The sequence below is a fragment of the Capsicum annuum genome, chromosome 7, assembly GCF_002878395.1.
Source record: "Capsicum annuum cultivar UCD-10X-F1 chromosome 7, UCD10Xv1.1, whole genome shotgun sequence".
Taxonomy (NCBI): Eukaryota; Viridiplantae; Streptophyta; class Magnoliopsida; order Solanales; family Solanaceae; genus Capsicum; species Capsicum annuum.
This window is the reverse complement of record NC_061117.1, coordinates 143,138,273-143,148,055: the sequence shown is the minus strand read 5'-3', so window position 1 is coordinate 143,148,055 and position 9,783 is coordinate 143,138,273.

Genomic DNA, 9,783 nt, shown 5'->3' with positions numbered 1-9,783 from the left:
TGATATGTGAAATTGTGTAAGGATGGAAAATGATACAATTTATCCAATCATTGTATTCATTAAAACAATATAGTACAATAGAACACATCATAATATGATACATTGAGACAATATGTAACAACCATCCTAACAAAGAAATTGTGATGTTATTTACACTTCAATTTCTTTGTAGTTGTATAAGACAAAGAAATTTGTTTTTTTCTTATGAACCAAGATTGTCTCGAAAAGTATATGTACGAGATTAACCATATGGATCAGCTACATTCATCTATCAAATTTGCCTAACTGTCAAATACAACGAGGAGTCTTTTCTTAATACCATAATAACACTAATGAGATGTGTTTTTTTAAAAAAGAAATTTTGATTATTATCGGCAGTATTTTCATAGTTATGAAACTAGTTAGACGGAAGTACCTTCACTTCGCTTATGCCATTATTTACACAGTAAAGAAAGCAAGTGTGGTGGGGATTTTCTATTCTTTCATTCCATACAGTACTACAGTACAAGATATGCACTATTAGCAATGTTTTCTACAGCTTCCTTGTTGCTGCTGGTTCTCTATAATTCTGAGCACATGGTGCTTCTCCCAATGTTCTTGGTGCCGTTATTTAATTTAATATGAAAACACCATTGGATGAAAATTGAGACTGTTACTTTGTTTGAGATTTCCTCCTTTATGCTTCAGTTTATTCATTTTCAACATTTCATCTTTTCCCTCTTATTTGTGAGGGTACTATGATTTAAATGGTGGAACTTTAGGATAGCCGTTGAGTGGATGAGTTTGTGTTTTCAGCAAGTAAAATTAGCATAATAGGGTAATTATTTTCTTCCAGGCTTGTAAATAAGTTATCCGGAATAAATTATCCAGAATAGGTATATGAGATAATTTATTTTATTACTATGATGCAAATTATGAAATAAATAATGTTGAGGCTATTTATACCTCCAGGCAAACATAAGATAAAATAATTTTATATTTATTCCAAAATTATTATATCATATATCTTACATCAAACGACTCTTTATACTAGTAACTATATTTTGTTCAGATGTACCATTTGCTCTACCAAAGATAAGGATATATAAAGGTTTCTCGTCCATAAGGCCACTTAGGCAATTGGTTAGGCTCCAAAATTATGGAGCCCCATATCTTCATGAAAAAATAATTTATATATATATATATATATATATATATATATATATATATATATGTGTGTGTGTGTATGTATGTATGTATGTATGTATGTATGTATGTATATGTGTGTATATATTTGAAATCTCTTATCAACATAAAAAGAAAAATAACTCATAGTTTTTTTTTTTAGGAGGGGGAGGGGGTGGGGGGAATCTAAATAGAATTCTACATAGAATTTTCTTTATCATAAAAATAATAATTCATTATTACTATGATATTGTGGCCGTTTGGGGCATTGAAAATAAAAGAATTAATTGAGAAAAAGTCAAATTGTCATATTTTGGGATCATATATCAATAATATGGCTACTATATTTATTCTTTTAGCTTTTCCTTGATGCTCATTATTTATCAAAAAAAAAAAAAAGCGACGTTCTGGTATTAGTGTGTTTCTTTGTTTTTCTTTGATATTTTATTCTTTAATCCTCATTCTTAATTAGCTCGAAATCAATTGACCAAATACTATTTTAAGAGGAAAAAAGAGTCAAAATATACTATACAAGATATACTTAAAAAAAGAAAATCTAAGGATCGTAAATTTTGAAAGAGCCAAAGTTATTTTACAATCAAGTAATTCATATCTTGAATTGGGTTATATTTCTCTATTTTTTATTAGTTTTTCATACATCTTTTATATTAATAATTCATACGTGGAGAGTGTTTTTATTAATTCTTTTAAAATTTAGTTCTGTCAAATAAAAAATATGAATTTGGTTATTCAAAACTTTTATAAAAAAAGAAAAGAAAAATTGAAACATTAATACAATCACACAAAAAAGGCTCTTGATAAATTCTAGTGAACAATGAAAATATCGAATTGAAAATTTGAAAGAATGTTCATTATATGAACAACATAGTAAGTTAGTTGAGATAAATGATAATTGTAATAACAACAATAATAGTAACAATAACAAAATTCAAGAAGAATAAGAAGTTAGTGACAAAATGAACATCGATCCCTAACTTTTAAACAAATATAATTTTCGTCTTAGGCCTTTGAAATGGTTGAGATGCCCCTGATTATATAGATAAAGTATAAAGTAAATTTGATCACTCTTTCAAAGTATAAAGATAATTTTTTTTTCAACTACAAGAATAGATGAGGGGGTCAAAGATTTCATGTTGGGAGACTTGGAACACTCAGAGAGGTGCCAGGATTACGACTATTGTAGGCGTATCAATGTTGAGGAGGTCAAGGGTTCTATTCGTAAGATGCGGAAGGGTCAGGCGATCGATCCAAATGAGATTTCGATAGATTTTTAGGAGAGCCCTAATGGAGCAGGTGTGAAGTGGTTGATAAGGTTATTTAATATCATTTAAGGCGACGAAGATGCCCGAAACTTGGAGATGGAGTAAGATGACTCTATTGTATAAGAACAAGGAAAATATTCTGAGTTGCAATAACTATAGGGGGGTCAAGTTGTTGAGTCATACTATAAAAGTTTGAAAAGGGTGGTAGAGTTGAGGTTGAGGGTGATCGTGAATATTTTCGAGAATCAGTTCGATTTTATGCTAGGTCGCTTAACTACTGAGACTATTTACCTCGTGAGGAGGTTAATGAAGCAGTTTAGGGAGAGGAGGATGGACTTGCACGTGATGTTCATCAATCCCGAGAAGTCGTACATTAAAGTCCCCAGGGAGATTCTGTGAAGATGCTTGGAAGCTAGAGATATGCCCTTGGCATATAGTAGGTTGATTCAGAATATGTACGAAGGAGAAAAAACTTGTGTAAAGATGGTAAGAGGATATTCAAAGTACTTTTCTATTTTGACAGGGTCACACTAGGGATCGTCTCTTAGCTCATTTTTATTTGTCTTGGTGATGGATATTTTGATGCGGTGTATTCAAGGTGAGGTGTTTGTATGTTATTTGTTGACGACGTTGTACTAATTGATGAGAGCCAGAGAGGATTTAATGATAAAATGGAGGTTTGGCGACAAACCCTAGATCTAAAGGGTTTAGGTTAAGCAAGACTAAGACAATATACTTGGAATGTAAGTTCAGTAGTCCGACGCATAAGGCTGACGTGGTAGTGGAGCTGATTTCTCAGGACATTCAAAAGAGGGATAGTTCTAAGTATCTTACGGATATGATTTAGGAAAATAAAGAGATTGACAAGGACGTCACGCACCATAATTTTTGCCCTCCACAACTAAGTTTAATTTCGAGTTTCTTTGATGTTAAATAAAATTACAACATTTATTTTATCCGAATAAAAGAACTTTTCAAGGTGTTTATCGGGGTGATTTTTCCATTTAAGTAACAATTATATATTTTGTATTCACATATACGGAATCATATAATCTTATTATTTAAATAATTATTTTACAAAAAATTGAAGTTCAATCAAGGGTTCTCTTAAAAATTGATTCAAATGGTTAAAATCTTGATTTGAATATAATTTATTCTCAAAAAATAATTTATTTTAAGAAATATTTGTTTGATTTTATTTAATCACGAAGCTCAAGATTGAACTGGCTGTTGATTTATTTTAAAGGTTGTTTTAATTTAGTCAATTTATTAAATTGGACCCTAATTGAAACCAATTCGGTCATAATTGCAATGCAATTGGTCAATTAAATTTTAGTCAGGCTTAAATTTAAATGCAATTGTCTAAACTATCATTTACTGGCTATTTAATAAATAGCCAACATAGCCATTCGCCTTAAATATTCATCGGCCCTTTCCAGCCCAACAATAACGTTGTCAACAACCCAACAATAACAATTAGACCCGACCCACTCTTACTTTCTCTTCTTCATACGTACAACAACAATAGGCACCACAACGTGCAAATAACACCAGCGTACAATAGCTTCAACCAAATCCAACAAAGCTCTAGGCGTTTCTTTTTACCAACAACCGCAACCCATCAGCAAAAAACGATCGAACCCGACAAGAAATGCAAAAAGCAGATATAATATTAGGAATATGTTGTTGGTAGTGTTGGATTTCAAGTTAGTGTGAAAATGAGACTAGCTGCTAGCATAAGTTGTTCAAAAGATTTGAACTTTGATGAATCCTTTTGTAATTTTCTTGTGTGCCAAGTACTGTATTTCCTTGAAATGGCTTGAACAACTTCTTTACTAGATGTTGATACCTGGCAGCGTTTAGAGGTGATCTTCAAATGATTTAGTATCACGTTGTTCTTGTTTGACTGCCGAAATTTGTCAAGGATGGTCACGTGAATGCTTTCATGGATTAAGGACTCCTCGAGGATCTCTTAACTTACAAATTATCACATTTGTCAAGAAAGGGATGAAATCACTCTCACTTTCTCTTTTCAAATAAGGTCGAAGGATGGAGGTGGATATCGAAATTAATCATCTTCCCCCCCATAAGCCCTTTCCAGTTATGCTTGCTTTCATACTTTTGGTCCCAACTTGTTCAACGGGCCATGTATTAGAATTCTCTTGGTTCATAATACCGAGTTGAACGTTTTGAATGGAAACACTAGTTTTGAGTTATCACTCTTTAATTCTTCTCTTAAAAGATATAAAAATAGGAAATGAAATTGAGTCTCTTTGTTCTTTAAAGATTTCTTTCACCTAAAGCTATTTCCCTCCCTTTGTTTGGTTGTTGGGATCGTTGCACAGAGTTGGTCGAGCCTCAAAATGGTTTAGAGAAACCATTTTCTCTAAACCAATTCCTTGATCCCGCTTGTGGATTATTTCGAAGTATTGTAATTTATGGGAAAACAGAGGTTTTCTTTGTGAGTGTATGGTTATTTGTCAAAACTATCAAACTGGGATCTATATTTCTTTCTGCTTGTTGTAGTAACGTTTGGCATAAATTTGATTTTGTTTGAAACATGATTTGTGTCTCATGGTGAACAAAGGTGCATTAGTTTTGTTTTTCTTTATTTTAGTTAATTCTCATCCTTATTGCGTACTTGTATGGATCTAACCCTTATCTTTTTATCTCTTGTGCATGAACTCGTTTGAGTCTTTTTTGGACTCTTTCCTTGCATCCTCGTTGGGTCAAACCCAATATCGAGTCAAAACTTCAAGGCAAAGTCCTAAAAGGACTGGCTTTGCGCCGGTAAATAGTGATATACGCATTAGGGAGGCTGCTATACTGGTGATATACAATGAACATGATAAAAGAAAGCTGATTATACAGGTGGAGGACTACATTTGTGTTTATATGACTGAAATACGATCATATATACACTGGATATACAGGAAAACGAGAGAAATGCAACTGTGATATACAACTGGTATACCAGTTGTTAAAATGGACCCAAAGTCCAGAAAATTTGAAGCCCAAAGCTGAGCAGATTGTTGATGGGCTAGAAGAGGGGCCCAACTCCTACTCTTATCTTTTATTCTCTTGTAATTACAAATTTATTCTTGTTTATTTGTATTAATCCTAACTTTAATTAATTAATTAATTAATCTAAAAGTTCCCTACGTTATTGCCATATATTTTATCTCTACTTTTTCACTTAGTTTATAATTTTTCCCACCTAACTTATCTTATCAAAAATGGATTAAATTGGCTCCTATGCCTTTTTCTTAAACAAGTCTTTAAAAATTAAGTACTTTATTTCAAATGATATTTGTTTTGTTCATGTAACTAATAGTCTATTTGGAATAAAGTAATTTTCTTCAAACTCAAGAAATTAATTTTTCTTGTAAAGTCTAAATTTTCCATAATTGATGAGATACTTTTAGTTTGATACCCTCTTAACATTTTTTCAAAGGTGTTATTTATAATAAAATTGACGTTCCTATAAATAAGTAAAATAACAAGTAAAACATTTCTCGTTTGAATAAATAAATGTCATTCTAAATACGTAAATAAGTACTTTTAATATTTTCTATAAAATCAACTCTTTTGCAAAGTTAGTCATCCATTTAAGTTAGTTAAAAATGATATTTTAGTGAATCATGTTTAAACGGATGCTCCTAAGTGTCTTAAAAAAAATTTTAGGACGTTAATTGAACCCTTATTCAGTTTGTCTTATTTCAAAGATTTATTTCTGTTTTTAAATCTTTGAAATGTGTTTAAAGTTTTTCATGATGTTTTCTACAATAATCAAGTGGCGACTCTGTAATTATTTCAAAATTTTCTTAAATCGTTTGAAAATATCAAAACTATTTTCTTTTGAATTAAATTCGAAAAAGAATAAAATAGTTCAGTTACAAAATAAACATTAAATAGTGATTTATTGTCTTGAAGCAACAATAGAAAGAAGCGTAATCAAGGTTGGCACTTTGATTTGCTATTTCGAAATTTAGTGCAGTTTTTCAGCTTTTGATAAGCTCTTTCAGCTATGTTGCTCGAAATATGTGATTGATGTCTATATTTCCCTCATTTCTTACTTTTGATTTTGATAATACATTGAAAGATTCAAAATGCTGCTATAATACCGGTTTGATCCATGTCAGTGCTATTTATTTTGAGGAACCAAGAGACAAAAAAATATGTCTACAGCTGCATATTCAAGTAACAGGTCTTTTAATTCTTGAAGCGTTGTAAGCTTATTTTTCCATGTTTCTCTTGGTTGTGCTTCTTCTTTCTCTCTTCACTGTATTAGTCGTTAATAAGGAGATCCTTTCAGAATTTGATGTCTTGAGTTTGGTAGCTTAATTTAAAGTTACTTAGTGTTTCAATGAGAGCTTGAATATTGAATTAAAATTCAATCAAATTGCTGGAACTGATATCCAAATAGCATAAGATGCTAAAATTTCAATTATAAATATGAGTACTAAAAGAATAATGCTTCCCTATGCACTAAAGTAGACATTTGTAAGGGATAAAAAAGAGTTTGATTGGCTAAAGTTTTTGTCAAGTCAATTTGATTTATGTGGCTTACTTATGACTGCACTGCTATGTTGTGATATGAAATTAGCAGTGAAATTGAAGGCTAAAACTTAAGGCAAGGCTTTCACCATAAATTTTTTGATTGTCTGCTAAGACCATATCTTTTGAAAATATAGTAACTAACTCAACAACTTGAGGGGAGGTGACAGAAAAAATATGTTCAAGTTGCAAAAGAAAAATGACAAGTTAACTGAATCAGGTGAAAGAATTGATTACATCCATGACACGTCGTCAACCTAGTGATAGGCTGTCAAGGATGCCGTCAACCTTAACCAGAGAATGAGATTTGCTGTAACGTTGTGACGGCATGTCATGATAAGGCGTCAGAGTTGTGATAAGGCATCAGGAACACCGTCAACCTTAGGCAGAAATTCTTAAAATGGAAGAGGAGCTGACGACATCCATGACGCGTCGTCAGACTCCTGATAGGACGTCATTGTCGCCGTCAGATTGAGACAGCAAAAGCCAAACTTAAAGAGAATCGGACGACATCCGTGATAGGCCGTCAAACTCCTGATAGGCCGTCACGAGTGCCGTCATCTATTCCGAAGAAAATCTGAACTTTAATTTTATTTCCTTATTTAAGGTTAACTATTTAAAGCCATGTTTTAGGTTTTTTTTATTCATTCGATCATTATCGATTGGCATATCCCACAAGATAAAATATACGACTTTTCTCTCTCTCTCTCTTTCTAAACCAATATTTCAGTGTTTGCTTTGTGATTCAATTACAAGTTCACTTTTGATTTCCTTCATTATTGTAAGTTAATCTTCTCAATTATGAATTCAATTTGTGTGCTTATTTCTTGCATCATGAGTGTCTGAACACCCTTAACCTGGATTATGAGATCTAGGGTTAGGTCATGATAAGGTGGTAATTAATTACTCAAGTTTTAATAGGTGTTAGGATTTCTTGGTAATTCTGATATTAGAATTTATGTCTATTGGTTGCAAACAATAGGCGTACCTACTTTGGTTTGCTTGAGAATGAAATCATAAACAGTAGAAAGTGAATTATCAACAGGGACTCGGAAAGGCTTCGTTTAATAATCAACACTGTAACAAGGTTGATTAACCTGAGGTAAAATCTGGGCAGTGAGTTGCGATTCCCTAAGTCCGAGAGGATTAGGAAATTAGACACTCGAATAGGTCGAGAGACATTTGAGCATATCATCGATAAAGATAGCTTGTCATCCTAACCACCGTGAGAGTCTTGAGTAAATTTTGGCATCTCTTATGTACCGTAAGCCCTAGTGAACATAATTCTGGTTATTTCATAAACTCTTGATTGACAAACATTGAAATTAAAGTGACCCCAAAAAAAAAAAATTATTTGCTATTCTCTAAAACCCCCATTTTATCTTTTTTATATCGTTTGTTTGAATTTAACTTATAACTATAGTTTCAAACTTATTTAATCGCCACTCACATTGTTCCCTATGGGATTCGGACCCAACCTAGTTGGGTTTTATATTAACAACGATCGCTTACACCCATTCAAGAGTGTAATTTGAGCGTTATCAAAAATGGTGTCGTTGCCGGGGAGCAATTTGGCGAATTGAGTTGGTTTGGAATTTTAGTCTACTAGCTTGAATTCAAACTTGTATATATTTGTTTTTAGTTTTTTTTATTTCTTGTGTTAGGTAGATTTTTATTTTAGTTTACTTATTACTATGGCATCGTGGAATGCACATAAGCTTAGTGGTTGGAAATATTTATCTTGATGATCCATGTCCATATTATGATGAACCTCACTTTTGGCAAGATTGTAGATATGCTCTCTGGAGAGAGATATGTGCACCATCCCATCCTACCGGGAGTATGATTGTTCTTTATGTGGTGGTCGATATGGACATTGGAGTGATTGTCCAAATTTCCCCTCCCCCTATTGCGCTAACCCAAATTCTAGTTCTTCTAATGAGTTTGATAGGTCTTATGGTCAAGAAAATGAAGAACGAAGCACCGGTAAGAGTGGCATTGAAGCTATGTTTCAACGAATGTTGGATCTCCAGAAAGAAACACATGATATCGTATGTGATATGTGTTTTGCCAGAATTTTGACTTTTGAAAGAGTCACCACTTAATTTTGAAAAGGAATTAAGAAAGCTTTAGAAAGTTACTTCAAACGATTCAAAACAGAAAAATCGTTTAAGTTTTGAAGATTCCGAGTAAGTGGTTCCTATTAATGTTTTAGGAAGGTGTTAGGCACCTAAAACGTCCGCTAACTTACGGTTATCCGGACTGTTTAAAAATCGTCTTTTGATTAGCTTCGAAAAAGATTAATTTTGTCGAAAAGTGACTAATTTTTTGAAAACAAAATCGATTTTGAAAATATTTTGGTGTTTATGCAAAACTAATTTTTTAGAGACTTGATTAAGGATTTTACTAGGTTCGCAAAGCACGTAAATCAAGTAAGCCAAAGGGAAAGAGGAAAGGGAAGAAGTAGTGATTTAAGCTTCTAAACCCAAACCATCGACCCTGTCCTAATCTAGTTGGGTTTTTGACCCATTTTCACCTGTCCTAATCTAGTTTTCGAGCGTTTGGTTTGAATCTCTCTCCACCTGTATTAAATTTACAACTTTGGCTTCAAGGCCCAAATGAATGAATAAATAAATAAACAAAATAAACAAAGACAAAAATGCTTAAAAAGATGAGACTTTGAATTTTTTAGCCGCTCCCAATGTAGAACTTTAATCTGTTTCCTTTTGTCCCGTCTTCTCGTATCCATACGCCAAACGATGGGCTTTTGAACCTTCTC